General features: G+C 34.8%; 1 long non-coding RNA gene across 2 annotated transcripts; it reads right to left on the reverse strand.

Moving 5' to 3' along the window:
* Positions 1–2,681: 2,681 nt before the first annotated feature.
* LOC109818214 (uncharacterized) lies at positions 2,682–8,343 on the reverse strand. 2 transcript variants are annotated; one of them, XR_014434399.1, is made up of 7 exons: positions 7,202–8,343; positions 6,877–6,945; positions 6,678–6,730; positions 6,441–6,497; positions 5,441–5,523; positions 5,183–5,245; positions 2,682–3,544 (listed from the first exon to the last, which is right to left on the reverse strand). It is a non-coding gene; the product is annotated as an uncharacterized LOC109818214 (long non-coding RNA). The 2 variants fall into 2 exon arrangements; XR_014434400.1 differs by having other exon boundaries at positions 6,877–7,030.
* Positions 8,344–24,230: the final 15,887 nt, after the last annotated feature.

Genomic DNA, 24,230 nt, shown 5'->3' on the forward strand with positions numbered 1-24,230 from the left:
GAGGCCATGGTGGGGGAAACTATTGATGCTACGGCGGCAGAGGTTGATGCAGCAGAAGAAGCCATGACAAGCAAAGGCAAAAATAGAAAGAATGGTTGGAGAAGAAGATCAAGAACCAGAGCAAGGAAAGCAACGAGCAAACAAGAAAGCAATGAGCAAGAAAGCTTGGGTGCGAAGGAAAAGAGGAAGAGAATGGTGAAAGTGATTTTCACCTTAGGGTAAAAAGAGTTTTAAGTGGGTGAATGGGCCTGAGGTAAAACGGGTCCATAAATTTAATTCAATTCAAATTTTAAAACCAAAATTTGAAACAGCCGCCAAGACGTTAGTGCATAGACAGGGTTATGGAAAAACGTAAGCATGCGCTGTCAAAGTAATCAATGTCAAATCAAATAGTCAGTGCATTAAATTGATGGTCAGAAATAGGTTTTCATCGAAGGAATCACCAATTAATATCAAATAAAACAAATTCGAGAAAGCATCAAAGAAAAACCTCGACAGGAATTCAGTTTTCTTCCACCTGGTATGTTCATCAAAACTGAATTCCTAGGGGGGCATTTGTTAGGTCTACTCGAGAACCATATGAGTCGAAGGCCACATTTACGAAGCTGCTCGAAAGAAAGATAAAAATCAACACCTATTGAGAACTTATCACGAGTCTTATTTGTTTGTGCTCGGGATATAGTCGAATAAGAAATTGGTCGATTAGAGCTCGAAAAAGCAGAAAAAGAAGTTACTGGAGGTTCCTGACAGTTAAGGCGCACTAAGGTGGTTATTAAGGGTCGAATCGAGAAAGTTGAAACGTGGGATGAACGGTTATGAGAAGTTACGATTTAAAGCCACATAATAAGCATAGTGGATAGCGGTTATCCTCTAATGGCGTACATGCACGAAACTAACCGCTCTTGATTGGCTCTATAAATACAAGAGTTATGTACCTTCACAAAGGTCGGAAAACTCATACTTGAACTCTCAAGCACTCACCGCCTGCGCATATGGCTTTCGTGCAAGGAGTATGATCACTTCTCGACCACATTTCTTTTCTCTTTTTAGGATTAGGATTAGTGTAGTTTTCTTCTGTTAATCACGTAGTGTAGTTATGTAATTGTAGTAACATGCTTCATCATTTCAATTGTAACTTTATGCGAAGTGAACCATGATTTGTATTGCTAATATATCTATTGTTCATTTTGTTTATCTGAGTATTTACGTGCATGAACATTATTGTCTGTTAATCATTGACGAATATTTGAAAACAAGCAATCATTGAAACTTTCTACTCCATTTCTCGTTCTGCATTTCATTTCATAAAAGCATCAAATACCTAAATTGAAACACTTCTTGTGCTAGTTCGAATAAAAAGAATCCGTAAAACTAATTCCACCGTAAACAATGGTGCTAGTTGGAGAAATAAATTTGCACGATTGTTATTTGGGTAATTTTTTTTAAAATGGTATTATTTGTGTCCCTTTGTGATTATTTTCTACCATTCATTTATTTGTTTTGTTGCTCCTTGTTAGTTTTTGTAAATTGGAGGATTATTTTCGCTGCGCACGCATTACATTAATAAATATTTTATAAGTTTATTTAAAACAATTCTTATGAATAAAAAAAATGGACGACTCTACACAAAAAGTGTCATTCATGCCATAATCTAAGTACTACCAAAGCATATAGATTTAAGAGTTTATATATTCTATATTCGTAGGGCAAAAGTTAGCAATTTCAAATTCTTGATTCAAAGTTCTTCCGGTTAAGTCTTTGTAAGGTTACGATGCCAAAAAATTCAAATCCTGAGTCGAGACTAGTTAAGGATAATTTTAGATTTGTTAACTCAGTTTTAGTGACTTTTATCATATTATATCAAATTTAAGAATTTTAACAAATAATTAATTAAGACTAGTTTTGTTTAATATAATGGTGACTAATAGTGGATTTTTTCTTCTTCCATATTTTATACTACCATACTATATATAAATTTACACTACTAGAATTTTCTTTATTACTTGGGGATTTTCTTGCAAATTTTTCTCAAAAATTCGCAGGAAACAAGTTACCTGCAAACTTTTCTGCAAATTAAAATTTGCAGGTAAAACCTTCGTGGATAACTCATTTTCCACGGATTTAAAAATTCGTAAGAAATTTCTTGCGAATAAATTTTGCATGAAAATAATAAATTTTTGCAGGAAATTTTGGCAAGAAAAATTATATTTTAAATATTTCCTGCGGATTTTGCTGCAAAAAAATCCGCAGGTAATTTTTCCTAAGAAAAAAATTGCAAGAAAATGTGTAGGTACTTTTCTACATACCTAAATTTTGCAGCAAAGTTTGCTGCAAATTTCAAAACCGCAAGAAAAGTCGTAGGAAACTTACCTGCCAGTTTTCAAAATGGCAAGAAATTGTTACGGAACTGAAAATTTGCAGGAAACTTTCCTACAAATTTTGCTGCAAATTTATTCCGCAGGAAATTTTTGCAATATAAGTAATCATATTTTCCGCAGGAATTGCGAGTTGTAACCACCGTCTGAAATTTCGTGCTCCTGCCTATTAGTCCCCATAAAAATATTATTCCCCGTCTGAATTATTCGCTTGGAAGCATCTCTTGTTCTGTTTTAAGTCATCTTTTTGCAATTGCTTTCAATTTTATGCTAGCTTCTTACTTTGCTTTTTTGTTTCGATAACTAGATTTTACATTAATTCTTGACTATTTAAACTATCACTGATAATGGTATTAAATTATCCTTTCACCAAATCAATGTAGTTATCAGACAAGTGAAGATATTCAATATTTAAGAAGTCAATAATATAGTCTCGAACAAGGCTTAAAGAAAAAAATTGGTTGCCAAAGTTTGTGGGCCAAAATGGATCAATCTTAATCTGAGGAATTGTATCCCAGTTATGTTAGGAAATTATGTAGAATAAATGCTTCAGTTCTGTATGATTGAGGCTTAATTGTGAAGTTTCATACCTCAAGTTTATAGGCAGGCATTCTTTGCACTAGTTGTAAGTTTAAAGTTCAAAGGTTAATCTAATGACTCTAAACAACAACCAAAAGAAAAAAGTTCAAGATACAAGTTCTGCATAACTGTGCAGAAACATTAACTAAGTCCATATTGTCTTTAAAAAAAATACTAATTATGCAGTCAGCTATATTATAAATGTAGAAGGTTAATGTTTCTATGATTTGATTTACCTATTAAAGTGGCTAATTTGATAATGTTAAAACACTATAAATATTAATTCTAAAAGCTAAATTAAACATTACTTGGTGAAAAAATGCAAATTAAACATAAAGATGAATTTATAGTATATAATGTGGAGTACCGAAGCATGAAAATGAAAGAGAATACAAAGGTTGAACTAAAGTCGTAATTGTTACTTTTGAATAAGAACAAGAGTCCAAGAAATTAAACATAGGCAAATGAAGTGATTAGCCTATGTAAAAGTGGACCTTAATGGAGATCAAGAACAAACAAATGAGACCAAAGTAAAGGAGAGAATGAACGAGAATGGAAGCACCACTTGTCTCAAAGTTTCCACCAGGCACCTGAAAAAGCAAGCCAGACATCAAGAGCAAGTATAGGATCACAACCACAACCACTGCCCCACAGTTCATGGTATTTTGAGTTTTAACTGTTGAGAAGATTTATTTAAAATAAATGATATACCATATGCATGATAGTAAAATCAATTTCTATCTATAATCAACCATAACTTGTACCTACAATTAATCATGCCTTGCATAAAAGTCCATGTACTAAAAAATAAATGATATAGCGTATGCATGATCCCATTGTTGACTACTACAAGGAACTGAATGCATATCAACATCAATATTCGTATGGGAGATTCTCTCTCCATGGGATGTCCAACACCAATATCTAGGTGTAAATCCTTTTTTAAGAATGTGAACATTTACTTCATCTGGGGTTAAAAATGACTCATTTTTACATTGCTTACACGGACACCTTATTTTACCTTCACTTGAATAATTTGGTTGTTGACAAGCAAAAGTCATAACTAGCTATTGGACCCGTGGAATTAGTTATTTGACTCACAAAAATAGCTGCTGATTGGCAAGCAAATAAGCTAAAAGTATGCATCATTAGTCCACAATTATAACTAGCTTTTTCGGAACCTTTGACCAAAAATATTTTATTATGACAGCTGGAAAATCTCAATTTCAAAAAACCTGAAAGTTCAATTTCCAATTCTGCAATAATATTTGCATAGAAAGCAGTAATCAAATCATAATAGGTAAGAATAGGATCGGATGAGATTTTTAATAGGCTTTTTCAACATAAAAATTATCAACTTCATAGAATGTATACTTGCAGAAAAATACAACAATACGCGAGTAGCTTGTTTTAAACGCATGAGATTTACAAGATACAGTAACTTCCCTATGAAATTTCAAGCAACACTTACACATGTTTTGTTACAGTGACCATAGCTACATACATGATCAAGTATATTTTATTTTATTTCAACACGGTAGTTGTTTTAAATAAATTTTATGCACTCATGCGGATTATGCAACGCAGGCTCTCTCCTTTAAGCATGTATTCAAAGGCTTTATTGATTTCTGTGAAAGGTACTTCATGGGTGATAAATTTTAGCCTATCAAAATATGTAATCAAGTGACAATAGAGCTAAACTCTGATGTGTAAGTATTATATTGAATGGTCAACAATGTTGTCAGATAAATCAATAGGAATTACGAAGGAAGCATTTCCATAACAAGTTTAGTGAAACAGCTAATTCTATGATTTTGATAGTTTATCGTCATGCACTAAAACTATAAGTTCAATTATGAGAACTATATAGTTCAGAGTTTAGCATAGATTCTAATTGCAAAGAATACACCATGGTTTTTCTCTACACTCAATCATTTTCTTGCACTTTCTTATTAAGCATAGATTCTAATAAGATTTTAAAAGCAATAGGTAGAGGGGATATTGAGAATGAAAGAAGGAAGAACAAAAACCTGAGAATCCATAGGTATAAACAAAACATCAATAAATCAGTTTCCACAAAAGAAAATCCAAATTTTAGACAAATCAGTCAAGATTAAAAAAATGAATCCACACAATAATAGCACTAAAATTCTGAAACTAAAGACAGTACATAATGATAAGGTTCATATAATGTAGCTACAGACTAAGCTACTGTAGTATTAATTTACCCGATTCATATTGTAAAGAGTCTCCACCATTTTGACAGATTTGTTAGTTACAACTGCAGCCACCTGGAAATCAAAATAAATCAATAAGGCCTAAAATTTCATTAAGATTATGTAGTTATAGTTCTAAATTCTTAACAAGAAGGCCTTATGTTATAGAACAACACTAACATGAAAGAAATGCTTGTTTTATAAGTTTTCAAGGTTAGTACGAAATGTGCAACTGGATTTTTCGTTTCACAAAGGAGACTTCTCACTTACAAATGGTTATGTCATTTGATAGTCGATGGAAGAAGCAGTGTTCCTGAGTCTTGAATCCTTGATCCAATAACAGTGAGACATCTCTTAAGAAAAGGAAAGATGTTACACACATAAGACAAATTAGTTTCTTTCAAATATATTTGCTGATTCTGTCTTAACATTGTTTATAAACAGTAAACACCCTTAAAAGCATAACACCACTGCATGAGGAGATCCTCAACAGGTCAATACATGAACCTATAAGCATGCTCCAGTTCATCATTCAATTGAAGGACATTTTCTAGCTGATGGAAGAAGCATAAATAAATGTAGATTTAGATCCACAAACAGAAGAAACTTTGTAAAAAAAATTGTCATGGATCTCATAACAAACTATGTTCATATTAAATTATGCAAATATCTCTAATTATTTTATGTTTCATAGTTCTTTATGTATAATATCGCATCTCACAGAATCAGAAAACTTGATCAATCAGTTAGAAAATAACTCCAAAACATGGTACGACATTAATAACAAGGTAAAACCTAGAAGAAAGTCTCAAATACAAATTCAGTATTGTTTAACAATAGAAAATGAAATGGCTGCCCTATGGATCAACTATGTTTACACATTGGTGTAAATACTATCCCATCAAAGCAATCAACACAAATGTTCAAAGGAAAACGGTTCATGAACTTTTCAAATTTTTTTAGATAACATTTTCTGAAAAACATATCATTCATGGTAGTGAAGGAAAGCAACACAACCAAAAAGAATCAACAACAACAAGAAGCTTACGATCCTTGCAATTCTTTTGGCCAAAAGTGCAGTCAATTGGTCAAGAAGCAGCGTGCCAAATTCTACATTTTAAAAACTGGTTTTAAAACTTATTTTTAACCCAAAATCTAATTGTATGCATAGTTAATCTTTAATATCATTGCTGCTAAATAATAACTTAACTATGCCAAATAATAACTTAATTATGCTAAAATATCATAAAGGATTCCAAAATAAAATTACCTGCTTGTAAGCTTGGTAGGGACTAATTTTTCCAAAGCACTCAACTTTTTCACTAGCCTATTCAGAAGCAAAAGTAGCAGCCAAATACCAAATATAAGAATTACATATAATAATTATTAATCAATTATCCTACTTCCTCTAACTTTAACAAATTAAAATCAGTGGCTTAATTGAAAATTCATAATAAAATTACAGAGTTGAGCAACTTATATAGCTCCGTAAAATCAGCTTATATACCTCTGTCCTATAGCTTGTATCAGCTATTGGAATCTTTCTTTTTGTTATCTAATCTGCTACAACAAACACAACAACCGTAAACAAAAAATTAAACAATAAAGTTCAAAGGCATCAAAATTCAACCAATTGCCACTAGGGAAAATAATAACATCACAACATATATAAGGTTTCAGCAATCCGGTTCAGCAACAATGCTTACCTTAATGCTTATCTTAATTCCTCGGGACTTGGCAGCAAATGTTATTCCTAATATCAAACCACGCACCACCTGCAGTTTACGGAGGGAAAGAATATGAGTTGGTACTTCAAATTACAAGCATTGTCTTCTATCTCATTGAGTTGGTACTTCAAATCTACATGCAAAAGCACACAAAAAATGAAGTGTTGTGCGGTGAGAAAAATTAGGAAAATGAGAGAAAACGAAAACCCTAACATATGCGGAACGAGAAAAGGAGAGAAATGTTGTGGATGTGGCACGGTGGAGGTGATGAGGAAAAGTTGAGAGAAGTGTTACGGTGACTTACTTGAGAAAAAGTGTGCGGTGTGCGGTGTGCGGAGGTTTACGGAGGTGACTTAGTTATGCGGTGTTACGGTGATGAGGAAATCAAAAGATAGTGCGTTTACATTTACGGAGGTAATGAGGTGTCACTATCTCAAGTAGTACAGTGAAAGGAAGAAGGAAATGTGTATTCAAAAATATTTTCAGTTTTTTAAATTAATAAAAATAATCATAAATAAGAAAATTTGCAGGAAATACTACTCACAAAAAATAAATAAATTACTTGTGAATTTATATTTAAAACAAAATTTGTAGGAGAAAATAAAAAAATTCCTGCAAATTTTTTTAGAAATTTTTATTTGCAACAAAAAATTCATATAATTAATATTTTGTAGTAAAACTTGTAAGAATTTTCTGCAAATTTAAAATTACAAAAATATTTGCAATAATTTATTGGAGATTTATATTTGCAAGAATTTTTGTAACAATTTCCTACAAATATTTTTTCGCATGAAAATCTATAGGTAAATGGCATATTTCTAGTAGTGTTATTAACTTTTTTACTTGTATTTTTAGAGAAACATAATGTGAGAAAAAAATAAATACCAATGAAATTTTTAAAAGTTTAATTTTATTTATATATTTTCGGTGTGTCTCACTTGTGTAAATGCAAACTTTGTAAATTAAATTATTTGGTAAAATGAAATAACTTTTTTATATTACAAAATAAATAAGTAATATGAATATTTTAAAATTTTTAAAAAGAATTAAATGTTTTTTAATTTGTAAGAAATCTACCTGAAAATTTTCTTGAAGAAATATATTCACAGGAATATTACCCGCAAATTTTTAAAATTTGCAAAAATATTTATTGTGGAATATTATGCAAATTTTAAGTATGCAATAAAATTTAAATCGACAAGAAAATTACTTACGAATTTTCCTATGATTTTTTTTTCACAGGAAAGTTTTCGTTGATTTTTTTCACAATAAAACTTGTAGGAATTTTTTTCACGACTTTTAAATCCGCCGAACTTACCATCCATGAATAATTTACTTGAGAATAACAATTCGTAGAAAAATCGGCAAAAAAAACTTATTTTTTTATGACTTTTTATGCAAAATCAGTTAAAAAAATCTTTAAAAGTTCATAAATTTCTAATAGTGAAACTGTATAACCAATCTTTATTATTTAAAAAAATATATATTTATTATATATATTTTATACGTATAAATTTCTGATAAATTCATACCAAAGTTTTCAAATACTCAAAGTGATCGAAGATTTTTATTTTTACGATATACATATAAAATATATAAAATTTATATTTAGGATGATATATATAACTGATACTTATATAATAAATGAATGCATTAGGATAGTGACAATTGTCCTTTCAATTAACCACATGACCTATGTTCAAGTTCGGCTTGTGTGTAAAATGTTGGTTTTAACTTTTGCTAAAAAGTAGTAACCACATGACCTATGTTCTTCCGAATTTAAAGGTCGAGTTGATGATATGTCATGTGTACATGTCAATTTGCATATTTCAAAATCAAACTTTTGAAAGTCTTACAAATTTCACAAATAAAATTCCTACACTATATTTTGTATACATTCAGAGGTTTAATACCACAAAGTATAGCAAATCAACCTTAATATGCTTAATATTAAAATATGTAATAATCAAAATTCCAAAAACTTAATTCCGAAATATATACAAATAAACTTTGGAAAGTGTTCTTATCTGAGATCGATCGTGAGGGACGATTTGTTTGGCAAGATTGGTGAGTCTCCTTTGGTGGCGCACGTCTATTGCTGAGATGGGGATGGTACCTACAAAAGAGACTCTAATACTAAAGTTAGTCTTTGGTAGTATGAATGTCTCGTATGTATAGTGCACGTACCTCAATGTGAATTAGGATTTTCTTTTTAGATGAGGTTGATTTGGACCCGTGGTTGGTCGTGACCCAATGGATGGTGGGCCTCTGTGTTGACCGATGTCGTGTGGCGCTTAGATACCGAGTTCAATCTCGGTATCCTACATGATTATTACAGGAAGTTAAATTTCAAATATGTATAAAAAATATTCTTAAATTTTTAATTTTTATATGCGTGAAATTTTGAAAGTTTAATTTCAGAAGACAAAGAAATTAAAATTTTGGAACTATTATTTCATACTTTCGGAATATAATTCCAGAAATAATTCTCAACGTGAAATTGGGCCATCAAATAGAACAAGTTCGCGTGTGTTTGCTTTTCATTTTGAAACGCAATTGTATCGTCTCTCCACATTAACATACAGATTTACGTAGAAGCAACTATTCATCGCTTCAAGATGAACGTGAAAAACCACGTTAAGACGCGGATGCAAACACATGCTTCGTGAAAATTCAAAGGCAATCATGGTCATTGGTCGTGTACAGATGGAATGGACCCAGCCTCACGTATGGCATCAAAGCAAAATTCAAGTGTACTCTAGGCCCAAATGTAAAAGCAAGACCCAAGGTTATTCAACACTTGCAAAAGGATGTGCTATCTTCAAATATTTTTCAAATAACAATTACAATATATATACAAAAATTTTCAAATAACCATGAGTTATTATAAAAGGATGTGCCATCTTCAATTTTTTTCCAAATATTTTAAGCAGAAAATTACAATTTTAGCCTTCAATTAATAATAAAATTTATTAGTTTTTATTTTCCTTGTTGAATGATATTTTGACCGTTTCAATTAATTACTATTTAATGTTTTAGTCATTAATCTTTTATGAGAAAAATTAGAATTAATCATTGATTTGGTACACTTTTTTTCTCCTACTTTTCAAGCTATTTTTAAACTTTTACAACTAAACTTTGACTAACTTTTTTTCGGGTAAAATTTAATATTAAAGTTTCATTTTAAATAAATATTCATAAATAAAAGCTTACATATAACGAAAATTTAATTGTTTTTCCATCCAAAAAATGAAATATAATAAAATTGAATTGTTCTATCCAGATAAAATATTAAAGACAAAGCATTTAATTGAAGCAATTAAATTACTAAGCATTTAAAATTACTTACAACCTTCAAATTAATTTTGGGTGAAGGTAATGTTGCATTCGTTTTGTGTTCAATTGTGTGACTCGTTGATGTAGATCCCTAAAGTTGAGGGTTTAGCTAGAGAGTATTTGGAGAGGATGGTTATTGTGAGCATTGGTTACATTTTGTGAAGCAACATCATGGGACCCTTTAACTTTGTTGGAATCACATTGATTTGTTTGTGTTTTGTACTTGAAAAAACTTACCCGTTTAACATTGGAAAATTAGTGCAAGTTGTTAGTCTCACATTTGGAATTAGGAATGGTCTTAAAGAAAATAATATATATAAGTTGTAAGGTTTTGGCTATTTCTAGATACCATCTGACCCCAAGTCATAGTCATAGTCATTTTCATTTTAACATAGATGTAACACAAAAACGATATTAACTCATTATTCAATAATTTATGTTTTGGACTGTCCATATTCTATTAATGGTAAATATATTTTATCTAATATATTTTTTATTTTGGTTATCCGAATTTAAAATTAATATATTTTACTTTGATAAATAAATAAAAAAAATAACTTGTTTTAGTATTTGGGACCACCTATAACATAGTTGACAAGGAAAAAAATATTAATACAACTATTCAATATTAATCAAGTTTAATTTGATATTTTCATTAACAATGATATTGATTAGTGTATATTTTAGTAGCACATTCATTAATAAGTGAGTTTTATATAAAAGATTCACCGACAATATTTTAGAAAGAGAGATTGAGATATATTTATTCTGCTTTTGTAAGAATTAAAAATTAACTAATTGTTTATCTCAAATTTTGAGACTAAACATATTTAAGTCCTCTTTTAGTAAGTTGAATTTTATCACAAGACAAGAATGGCTTGTGAGTTTGACGCAAACGCAATGATAAAGATATAATACATTATTGCTTTTTGCTGATTAAAAAAACCGGTTAAATTTCCAATTCATGGTTGTATTATTATGTAGCATTTCAATTAAATTTATTTATGCATCGTTAAATTAATTTGACATAGTTTAAGTGGAACTAAATTCATTCTTTTTAAATAAAATATTGAATTTTAATTTTGTAAATAAAAAAACTATAGTCAAAAATAAAAAATTTATTAAAAATGTTCAACTACGATCTAACAAAAATTAATAATAAATATTCTACATCAATAATATAATTAAAAAATATATCAATACATTAGAAAGAAGTGTTTGTGTGCAACTAATAGAACTCAAGTTGCAACGCGGGGATTAAATCAATTTATCTTCTGGTTAAATTGTTTAAACCATTAATTAAATGACAGGTAGCAAACTCTCTAAAACTTTTTTTTTAATACACTCTCTACCATTTACTTAAAAAAATTTTAGCAAACACAATATTTTGTGTCTTATATGTTATTCAATGAATTTTACTCATGCTTTTGTAATTTCAATAAAATTTAATTAAATATTAAACAATATATTAAAAAAAATGTGTTGATTTTTTTTTTAATGTGTGAACTATAAATATTGTCAACCAATAGTTAACGACTAATTACTTCTGAGATTTAAAAATCATTAAATTAATTTTATTTTATTTTTACAAATAAAGTCTTATCCATACATATATTACCAAGAAATCAAACATCTATTGATTAAGTAACTCAACTATTTTCAATTTCACCGAACCTTGTGTTAATCAGAAATGTATTTAAAGACTCCCCTTAATTATATCACATGATTAATGTTAAAATATCAAATGTATCATCCTTCTAACTCAACAAAAAGTGTACTTAGGTAAACAATTTGGGCAGTGCAGTTATAGAATTAAGGAACCAAATTTGCTGGGAAAAACTGGTGAGTGATGGGTACAGGAGATGGTACACGACCATAATATTGAAAAATGTCACTGTACACGATGAGCTGCAAGAATGCAACTGCTAGCTACTAAAACATATATTCAAGCATATATGGTCAATTTAAAATAGGCCATTATTGTGAGCATAAACGTGAGAAATTAAGGCTGTTTAATGCACAAGTCGAACTAACATGGATCATGTTAAATAGCCGATATAGACTTTAGTTCACCAAACTAACCTACCCACTCTTAGATGCTTGATAGAGCCCCACAAGCTAGAAGAATATATTGTCTTCCATATCCTTCTAATATTTTCTGACTCATATTTATTACTCAAAAATTACAAATTTTGATAAGTCTCATTGTAATATCAAGATAAACTCATTAAGTGATTTATGTGGTTCATAACATCTAAAATTTTCAACTAATATTCTTTAAGTAGTGGGATTAAACATGAGTCAATTTTATAAAATTAACATAAATTAATAATTATTTTTTATTTATGTATATTATTATAGTTTTATCATTAGTCAGAATGAGATTTCTAATATATCTAAGATTGACTCTTAAAGGTCTAAAAAAAGCGACAACTATCCTAGATTCATTGTTAGGGACCCAGATATAAAAATATAGTTCTAATGTTTAAACAAAAAGTACCCTTTTATTGTTATTTTTTTTAAGTTTTTCTTCTCTTGTTCAATTTTTAACTAATTAACCATACTGTTGCGGGTTGCATCAATTGTCCCGTGGCGGAGGCTAGGTAGGCCAAGTCACTGTCGAATCATGGCGCTTGAGCTGCTGCGCTTTTAAGTAAAAAGAGTTGTGCCGTGACTATCAACTATAACTTTTGGCCTAGTGGTAAGCGCTCGATCCAACACATACATTCTAAATTTTTAACAAATTAAACATTAGCTTTTTTTTTGTATGAAACATTAAATAAACTTTCACCATTTTCTAAATTTATGATAACAAATAAATTTTTTCTATATAAAAGACATAAAACTTAAAATAGGATTAAACTTTTTATATATCAAATTATAAGAGACTTTCATGATAATTTTTTTTTTCTATAGGTGATAAGCAACGCAACAATTTTAGAGAATATATTTTGTTGATGATAAAATATAGTATAAGTGTTTTTGAGTGATAAAAAAATTAATATGTATTTTTAAATATTTGTTAAAATATTGTTCATATATAGTGAAAAAAAAATATTTTTTTTATTGAAATTACATGTTTACTTTTCTTATAATACATATTTAAATTTAAAAATATTTATATATAAGGAGTTCTTATTTATTATATTACTTTGGACTCACAAAATGTCATAATTAATCCTAAATACATTCTTTCATGTCAAAAATAAAATATTTCAAACGTAAAGATATTTATTAATGATCTAATAGTGACATAATAACAAGTAATATGATAAATTTAACAACAAACAATAATTGTTAAAATAGAAATTTTGATATCATTTTAAAAAGTGAGATTAAACTAATATAACTTTATAAAAATTGACTAAAAAACAATAATTATTCTTTATCTACATTAACTATATATTATGACATTATCAACGAATAATAAGTATAGTGTTAAAAGAAAATATCGCAATCAGTCAAAAGGGTTTAGCTTGTGAAAAGGAGAGCAAATTGAAGGAAAGGGGACCTATCTTGATTGATGGTTTAACGAAGAGGCAAGTAAGATGTGGTATTGTCTGTCTCTGTGTCATTGGCCACATGATTCTTCTCATTCCCACAACCGTGTTGCATTAATTAATGCAACTATATATACGGCTTCTACCTTCTACCAAATTCCAAAACCCCAAGTTCTCTTATGTTGACATTTGGTGCTGGAAACAAACTCGATTAGAACACGTTATTACGGCATTCATGTACAACACCTTGCATGGTTTTAATTAGAATTATTTATGCACGTAACAGCTTTGGCTTTCAATTTATATATAGCTTTAAGGCTAGATAAATGTAAATAGTTTTTTACACTCAAAAGGGTTTTTCTTATCTTAAATTGGGACACCATTCTCTTATTTTCTTTTTTTATCTTTTATCTTTGGATTTTTCTTTAAATTGTAAAACATTTGAATATAACGTTATATGTTTGATGGTAAACAACGTTTCTCTCTCTCATAGAAATAGTTTAAACAATATCTTAAAATTAACAATTAAATATTAATCTACATTTGTGAAGTATACCGATCAAATATTATATAATAAACTATTCATGTATTTAATTTTTTTAAAATCTCCTTTACATATTGTCTTTTATTATTTTTCTTTTTTTATATTATTGTTCCAATTGTAAGGCTCCTAGCATCATTAAGGTCACTGTATCTAAGACATTTTTCGCTTAACACTCGTTAGACTGTCAGACTAAGGGATAAGAACAGCCTAGACCATCCTTTTAGCGCCAATTGTTTGGACCGTAAGTTTGTTGGCATTATTAGGGTCACTACATCTGAAGTATTCTCTACTTTGTCACTCGTTGGACCGTCATGATTTTGTCTTTGAAAAAACATTTCGATGAGTTAAGGAGGGAAGGTGTTTATAAACTACCTTTAGTCTTTATTCATAAACGATGTGAAAATTTTTAGGTATACCTCAAAATCTGTGATAGATCGATCAAGAAGGCTACTGAACCAATCCAATTAGTGCTACCTTCTTCAACGTTTCCATTAACATCTTACATCGAACTCTAATGTTGCCCCCACTAATCAATATCTAAACGCAAAAGTCCATTAAATGTTCACTAGGATCTTGGCTCACATCGAACAGATCAACTTTAGGTACCATGATATCACACAAAATAGGTTCAACCTCAATCTTTGCCAAGAGTAGCTAGAAATCTTTGGGAAACTTTGTCATTAGCTCTCTCTTCATCATCCTGATGATGGCCTAAATTGTCTCTTACATCTCTTTTTCCTTACATCAGATTTCCTCATTCTCCCTCCTAGTCTCCTCCTCCCTCATTCTAGCCTGAGCATTTTCCTCCCTTAGGCCATTAATCATGGCCATCATCTCTTCCATCATTAGGTGTTGCGTGTCATGATTTGTTGCTCCCCTTACCATCTCCTTGAAAACCTCCTTTCATATTTTTCAGCTGATAGATCTCTGACGTAGGAAAAGTTTCACCGTAATCCTGTGATGGGCACCAAAATGTTTTGGTATAGAACCTAGGTTAGGCATATCTATAACATTAAAGTGAAATTATGAGTAAAAACCTAGTTCTTTCTTCTTAGTCTTAGCCTTATATAGTAATTGGTTATATTTCAATCCTATTAATTAAGATTCATCTTTATCTTTTAGCTTAATCATCTTATATTTTTGTATGACCGTTTATCATAATATAAATTATCTTATTTATTTTTTGGTTTGTTCAGATTAATATTCTTAATGGTTAGTTTATTATCTTGTAGTCTCATGGGCCAAGTCCATAAGCTTGAGAAGGTGTAGATTTGTTGTAGATTGATAGATACTAAGATAATCAACCTCAAGTAAGTCAGCCATGGACCTAGGAAGTAGGTTGACCATGGGTCTAGGAAGCAAGTCAACTATGAGCCTACGAGGTAGGTCAACCATGGGTTTGGGAGGTAAGTCGGTCATGTGTCTAGGAAGTAGGTCAGTCATGAGCTTAGGATGGTACAATTTCCCTAATCTAGTGCTTTACTTGAGTTATTGTAATTAGCGAGAGATACATCAATCGATTACCCTTCTATAATGAGATCAATCGACAATAGAGTAACCTAACAAGGTTGGTTGGCCTTAGATCTATAAGAATACACAACTCCTTAGTCTCAAGTCTAAAAGATGAAAAGACTAATTAAATTGTAAATCAAGTCTAGTTTACAAGACTATGTCATTGTTTGGGTTAGCCTAAAACAACATATTGGAATTGGTCAATGTTAGGCCTATAAAAGTACAATGACTTACCATATTTATTATTGTTCCTGGATAAAAGATGACCACTAAAATACTCTAACGACCATCCATCCAACTCTAGAATACTCAAAAATTTGACAAGATATTTTTCATAAAAATCTAACATAAATACCTCTAATAGTTATGGTGTATATAACTATGATATTAAATCACTAAACATTTGTTTTGACTAACTAAGTCGAAAGATAATAAACACAAAAATTCACAAATGTTCAATTAAAATAATTTATTTTAATTGACTTTAAACTCAAAACTATTTTTTTATTTTCCTCTTTTCCACGTGAATTCACCTTAATTTTTAAGTGTATATTTAACATTATATGTTTTATATCAATTAATATCAAACTTGTTGCTAAACAAAATTTACAATAATTACACCTTACTCAATTAAGCTCCATCTTCATGTTAACACTATTGGTTTGGAAATAATGATTGGAGGTCAGTTTATTTGCTACCACCAATTTTTCTTTGGTACCGTTTCAACTGCACGTGACATACTTTATATGTTTTCCCCACTATATAAGTATATATAGCATACTTTGATTTTGAAATTTCTCTCTCTCTTAAAAATTATATCCAATTGGTCGGCCCCGTGAACGACTAATTAAATATTCATGGGTTCAGATAATTTTTTAAAAAAAAAATTATTGAAATTAAAAATTAACCAAATCAACTGAAAATCATTTAAATTAGTCATAATTAAGTAAATATTAATTTTAAAAAAAAAAACTAGTCACATTGCCTAATTTAAAGATAATTTTAGTAAAACAGTTTTTAAATAAATAAGAGTTTATATGTAAAATATACATATAAACTGTAATTATTTATCTATTTATTATTTATTTTATTATACTATTATTATTTGTACTATTTTAAAATTATACGTGAATAAAAATATATATTAGTATATTTTTCATCATATCATATAATAAATTTTAATATATAAATATATCAAATTACGTCAGTGTAACTTTGACTAATTATTAACTAATTGATTATTTTCAATTGGATAACATCTGTACCTGTCTGAGGGTACACTCGTAATCTTCTGGTTGGTAGAGGGCCGAACGAGAGCTCTAGATGAATCTTCGGAGGGGGGAGGTACCTGCAAAAGGTACTCCGACGCTCAAGTCAGGACAAGCACGATTCTCCAGAATAATAATTGAACAGTGACATACCTCGTTACGTGTGACCTATTTATAATACCTGATATGGGCCTGAGCATGGTGGGCCTTCTCTGACATTTACCAAATTAGGTAATACGATATTAATCGGCGGGTTATGCCTTAATTGTGCGTTGTCCTTTGTTAATATCGATCGTCATTCTAATTATTCTATGTTGACTTTCTGCCGAGCCGATACGGAACGGCCGAGACGTCATCTTTCGGCGTCTGGCCGAGCCGATAGGGAAGGGGTACGGTCTTCGGTCCCTTGCCGAGCCGAAATGATAGCTGCGTCAATATCTGATAGGACATGACGTGCCGATCCACGTGGCCGATAGGGTCCTTCCGGTACACAAGCCCCCCAGCCTTGAGGAGTGGAACGTCGTAAAGGGTAGAAATGACTTTGTGTTGTGATGGTTGGGTGTGAGTATGGTATGGTAACCGTTGGGCATTAATCATGGGAACGTGAAGGGTTATAACCATTGAGCATTAATGTGGGAACGTGGAGGGTTATAACCGTTGAGCATTTAAACGTGGGATTTGAAAAGTTATGGCTTTTGAACCGTTGGATCAATTCAATCCAACGGTTCTTAGGGGAGTAACGGTTAATGTGTAGCTCCTGGAGGTATTATAAATAGGCGTGGTGGGGACCAAATCTTACGTGTTTACTTGACTGTGACTTGTATTTGCTCCGAGCCGACGTAAAGACCAAGTTTTCACGGTAGTTAGCCACCGAGACCGACTTCAGAAAGGTACGTTTCAATGGCAGATTTTGACGCAGATGTAGATGATAGGGTTTCCCAGATCGGTTCCACTGAAGATACCGGGACGGGTTCTACCGGCACGGTTTCGCGTGGGCTTTCGGAACAGCAGGGTGTTTCGGCATCGACATCAACCAGTTCGGCCAATGTGGAAATTATCGAGGGGTTTGAGGATTCGCGGAGTGCGGAGGCTTCATCTCTTGAAATGAGCAAGGGTCGACCGAGTACTCATAGAGCCGGTTCGGCCTCTCGCCGCTTCGGCCCTATAGAAGTTCCTAGTTATAGATGGGTGCATGGAGAGGTAGGCAGCGTATTTTCGCGTTACACCGAGAAGAGTTCGATTGCGTTGTTGTTCGATACCGAGAACTTCGTTACGCTTCCGGAGGATGAGGTGCCGTCGGGTTTCTTTTTTGCGCCGTGCCGAAATGACGGAACGTGGGGTTCAAATTTCGTTTTTCTTGGCCGAGAGAAGTGTAAATACAATTTCTTTTTTGTATATGACTACCTGTTTAGGGATTTCGGGGTTACTCTCCCTTTTGATAAGTTTTTTGTTGGGGTACTTCGGCTATTGAACGTGGCGCCGACGCAACTCCATCCGAATAGTTGGGCCGCGATGCAAGGGTTTCGGCAACTGTGTATAGTACTTGGCATCGAGCCAACGCCCAACCTATTCTTGTACCATTACGCCTCTCGGCCACCGAAAAAAGCTAAGTGGTTGTCGCTGTTTCGGGGAGATAACTGCTTACTCCAACCATTCACTACATCCTACAAAGGATTTAAAGTAGGGTTTTTCAAAGTGATGATCCGACCGAGCACCGGCAACAAATATTTTTTTGATGACGAAGGGAGACCGTTTTTTTCCGTTATATTGGACTCGGGCGCCGAGGAAGTATGACGTGGTGTCCAAGTCTAAGATGTCCACGGAGGAGCGTGACGACCTGAAAATTTTGGAGAAGTTGCCCCGGCCCTTGCCGTGCCGAGAACTCATTCAGCTAATCAAATCATCACAACCACTGGATGATTTAATTGGTATAGCATCTGTCTTATGTTTAAATTCATGCGTTATGATTGATTTTGACTAATGTTTGTGCAGGTATCATGACGAGCTGCGGGAGTGACGATTTGGATATCCGCAATTTGATCCGGGGCCGAGCTCCTACGCCGACGCAGACCGGACAAGGAAGGAATCAGAATTCGACGCGCGAGACGACTCGGCCCCAGCCTCAGCAGAAAGATAAACATACCCAAGACGCTCACAAGGCGAGGATAGCCAAGAGGAAGGCTGAAGAGGCTAGGATCGAGGCCGAGTCATGGAGGCAGAAACAATCAAGGTTGCCTATACTCGTGGCTCCTCAAGGGTTGGTGAGTCCAAGATTCCTGGCCTCTAATGTCAATGCTCAAGATTATTTTAGTCAAGACTTGACCTCGGAGGCGGGGCAAGCAATGCTGGGTCAAATGAGCGCGCCCCACAAATGGACCTTCTTTTGCGAGTTCCAAGCTCGGGCCTTGGCCTTAGCTTAGAATCTTATGATGGAGCCGAGCGCTGAGGCCGAAGATCTGCGCCGAAAGCTGATTTAGTCGGAGCGTTTCGTTCAGGAGGCTCTGATTGCTCTGTCCGAGGCGCAAGGACATGGCAAAAAATGTGAAGCTAAACTGGACCGGTGGGGCCGTGTGATTGACGACCTGACTTTGAAGGTACAACGGCTGGAGAATTCTTTGAAGGCCGAGGCTGAGAAGTCGACCAAGGTGTTTGGGGATTTGGAGGTCGAGAAGAAAGCTTTCGGCGCTTATAGAGAGAGGGCTAGAAACAAAGTTCTCTCTCAGCACGAGGCCGGCTTCGCTCAAGCGACGCGCCAGGCCCAGCATTTCGGAAGCCTCCCATCAGACTTTCAATTCAATATTTCGATGGACTTCTATCGAGGGAGATACGTCAACTTGACACAAATTCCCTCGAACGAACAGCCGGATGCCGAAGCACCAGCTCGTCACCCGGCCAAGCCGACTGGTGTCATGGAAACGGTGGTCGAGGAAGAAGCTGCCGAGGAAGGGGCGCCAATGTAGCGAGAGGCCGAGGCATAGTCTGTTGTTTTCTTTCTTGATTCTTGTAAGTTGAGGCCGATAGAGCCTCGATTAAATTTCTATACTTCCGGGCCGTTAGAGCCATTCTTAATGCAAATCACTTGTGTTTTTCCAATGCGTTTGCTTTAATGTGTAACGACTTTAATCTTGTTGAGAAACTTTTGCTTCGATATGTGATTATTGATAGTACGCTTTAGAATACTGTCACATCCTTGGCCGAGGGGAGTCTCGGGAGGGAAGACGTAAAATAATTGAAGTCACATCCTTGGCCGAGAGGAATCTCGGGAGGGAAGACTTGAAGCCACATCCTTGGCCGAGAGGAGTCTCGGGAGGGAAGACTTGTAGTTTGAAAGTCACATCCTTAGCCGAGAGGAATCTTGGGAGGGAAGACTTGTAGTTTGAAAGTCACGTCCTTGGCCGAGAGGAGTCTCGGGAGGGAAGACTTGTAGTTTGAAAGCCACATCCTTGGCCGAGAGGAGTCTCGGGAGGGAAGACTTGTAGTTTGAAAGTCACATCCTTAGCCGAGAGGAATCTCGGGAGGGAAGACTTGAATAATTTTGCGGTAATGTAAAATTGAGTCATATGTAGGTGAACTGTATTCTCATTAATGAATGGATGCCTCGTTAAAAATCTTGCCGGCCAAAACCTCTTTTCACAATTTTTTAAGAGGGAAAAAGACCGGTTCAAGGAAAAGAGTGCATCGTAGGACATTTACATGTGTACATGGATCAAAATCTAACTATAATAAGTTTTCAAATGGGTGGAATTCCATGTCCGAGGGATGACCTTGCCGGACAATTCTTCTAATTTGTATGCGCTGTTATTAAGAGAGTTTTGGACTCTGAATGGGCCGTCCCAGTTCGCCCCCAACTTCCCTTCAGTTGGGTTGCGTCGTGCCGAGCTGATTGACCTCCAAACAAGATCGCCTTCTTGGAAATTCCTTGGTTTAAACTTGGAGTTAAATCGCCAGGTCATTCGTTGTTTACACGCTTCGGCTATGATTTGGGATTTTTCACGAATTTCATCTACGACATCCAGTTCGGCTCGGATTGAGTCATCGCTGGACTCCTCGTGAAAGTGTGTCCGTCGGAATGAAGGTTCGCCCACTTCGACTGGTATCATAGCGTCCGTGCCGTACGCCAATCGGAATGGGGTCTCCTTTGTGTTTGATTGGGGCGTGCACCTGTTGATAGACCATGGGCCAAGAGCCCAGTCACTAGAGCTATGGCTAGAAGAATCCAAGAAGAGTTGGACCTTGTGAAGACTAGTGGACTTGTCAAGCCCAAGGTATTCTTCACTTGGAATGCTCTATCATGAAGAGAAGGCCTAGTTCTACTTGTATATATTGTATAGTTTTTACATAGTCTCTTGTATAGGTTATTTTTTGCCTTTGTATTTGTGAGGCACTTTACTTACTTTTTCTAGTGTTTGTATATTGTTTTTAAGGTAGGTTACTTGGAGAGTTTAACTCCATTTAACCTCCCTAGTTGATACATTCATTTTGTATTTTTTCAGTAGGGAAAAAGGGGGTGACAATTAGCAATGCTTGAGGACGTGACTAGTAATTAGGCCAGAATTGGGCCTAGGCAAAATTTTGCATATTGGACTCATTTTGCTCCTAATTTTTCATAGATTTGATTTAGCTAGGTCTCATCATCATATGATGAACCTAACTAAACTAAATCAAATATTTTTGAATTAATTCATGGAGCAAATATGAACCAAGGCCGCCTATGTCTTCTTCCTTGTTCTTGGCCGAATTTAGCTTGTCTCCTCTTCAAGGTTTGAAGCTTGCCTTGCAAGCTTCTAAACCTTAGTAGGTTAAGCCTACCTTACCATGGTTCTTAAGTGAACCATGGTCAAGGTTAGCTTCTCCTACAAGCTAGCTAGACCGTGGGAGTTAAGTCTACCTTACCATGGTTCCTAGTGAACCATGGTTAAGGTTAGCTTCTCCTAGAAGCTACCTCTACCCTATATATTTGTATTTACCTCTCTTGTACTCACTTTTGAACAAATTGAGAAATGAAATCAGATTTTCTCTCTCACTCAAGAGTCTCCAAACCGTAGAGAACCTACACTCTTAGGTTTCTAGCAAAGTTCTTCAACTTTGCTTTGGTTCCTCAAGCTTCCTTCACTAGCTTAGGAAGTGGCCGAACCTTCTTCAAGGACTTCTCCTCCATTGAAGCTTCTTCAAAGGAGATTTCAGAGGTCTAAAGGTGTCAACCTCAAGAAGCATCATGGTCCTTGCATGGAAGCTTGGTTGAACATCAATCCTTCACCAAGTGCTTCCATCACCTGTACGCCCAGAGAACTTCGGGAAGCTCTTCGGCCTAGGCTCTTTTAGCCGAGCCGAGTCATTTTTTCAGTTCGGTCAGAATAACTTTGTTGGCGGCTTCGGCCTGACCGTTGGACTGTGGGTGTTCGACGAACGTGAATCGATGCAGGATGCCGAGGTTCTCAAGGAAGGTGTTGAACTTTTTATCTGTGAATTGGAGTCCATTGTCAGAGATGATTGCGTGTGGGATGCCGAACCGAGTGATGATGTTTTTCCATACGAATTTTTGGACATTGGCGGCCGTTATGGTGGTGAGTGGATCGGCTTCAATCCACTTGGTGAAATAATCAACAGCTACGACCAGGAATTTGCATTGGCCTTTAGCGAGTGGGAACGGGCTGAGAATGTCGATACCCCATAGAGCAAACGGTCAGGGGGCACTGATCGAGTGTAACTGTTCAGCTGAGGCATGGACTAGGTTACCGTGTTGTTGGCATTGTTTGCACTTCTTCACATATTCTGCACAATCGATTTTCAGGGTCGGCCAATAGTAACCGGCTCTCAACACCTTAGCGGCCAGTGTCCTTCCCCTTGAGTGAGATCCGTAGATCCCCTCATGAACTTCTCTCATGACGTAATCGGCTTGTTGTTGGTCAATACACTTCAACAAAGGTGTGGAAAATCCCCGTTGGTACAACTCTCCGGCCACTACAGAGTATCGCGCCGCTTGGGTTCAGATTTTCTTAACCTCAATCGGATCGGCCGGTTCCGTGCCGTTAGTTATGAAGTTCCAGATATTGGTCATCCATGTTTGCGGGGCTTCATCTACCGGCAGGCAATCTTGTCGGACGCTTGGGGTGGGTAACTCTAGATGTATTATGGACCGAAGTTGTCCCGGCTTACGGCTACTTGCTAGCCGAGCCAACTGGTCGGCTCTCTCGTTACTCCCACGCGGCGTGTGTTTAACTTGTATCTCTTGAAACTGGTTGCTCATCCCTCGGAAGAGATGGTAATATTTAAGCAGATTGGCATCCTTGACTTAAAAATTGTCATTCACCTGCTCGGTGACGATCTTTGAGTCGGTCCAGCATGTGATTTTTGTAACTCCTATCTCGGATGCCAATCTCATTCCGGCCAATAAGGCTTCGTATTCGACCTGGTTGTTGGACGCCCGGAAGCCGAAACGTAATGATTGTTCCAAGGTGATGCCGGACAGACTCTCCAAGATGATCCCGGCTCCACTGCCTTGATCATTGGAGGAACCGTCCACGTGCATTGTCCAAGCGTTGTCTTCAAAATGGCCGAGTGGTGACAGTTCATTGATGAAGTCAGCTAGGTTTTGTGATTTGATGGCTCCTCGAGGTTCGAAACGGATATCGAACTCGGATAGTTCGATTGACCATGCCATCATTCGGCCAGCCAATTCTGGTTTGCGCAGTACTTTGGCGATTGGGCAATCAGTTCGGACCACCACTGTGTGACTCTGAAAGTACTGTCGAAGGCACCTAGCAGCATATATGAGTCCTAACGCTACCTTTTCCAAGAGTTGGTATCAGCGTTCGACATCTTGAAGCACTCGGCTTATGAAGTATATGGGTTGCTGTTGGCCGTCTTGTTCCTGTATCAGACCGGCACTTATGGCTTCGCTAGAAACTGCCAAGTATATGACCACCTCTCGGCCGGGTGTCGGCTTGGCCAGTATAGGCGGGGTACCAAGCCGTTCCTTGAAGAGCTGAAAAGAGGCTTCGCACTCGTCGATCCATTGAAATCGGTTCACCTTTTTCAGAAGACCTAGAATCAGTTTGGAGGTTCCAGCCATACATGGCAGGAAACGAGACAATGCTGTTAGCCGACCTGCTAACTTTTGAACCTCTTTCAAATTTGACGGACTTCTCATATCGATAATAGCTTGACACTTTT

Source organism: Cajanus cajan, chromosome 6 (genome assembly GCF_000230855.2).
Source record: "Cajanus cajan strain Asha chromosome 6, NIPB_CcT2T_4, whole genome shotgun sequence".
Lineage (NCBI taxonomy): Eukaryota > Viridiplantae > Streptophyta > Magnoliopsida > Fabales > Fabaceae > Cajanus > Cajanus cajan.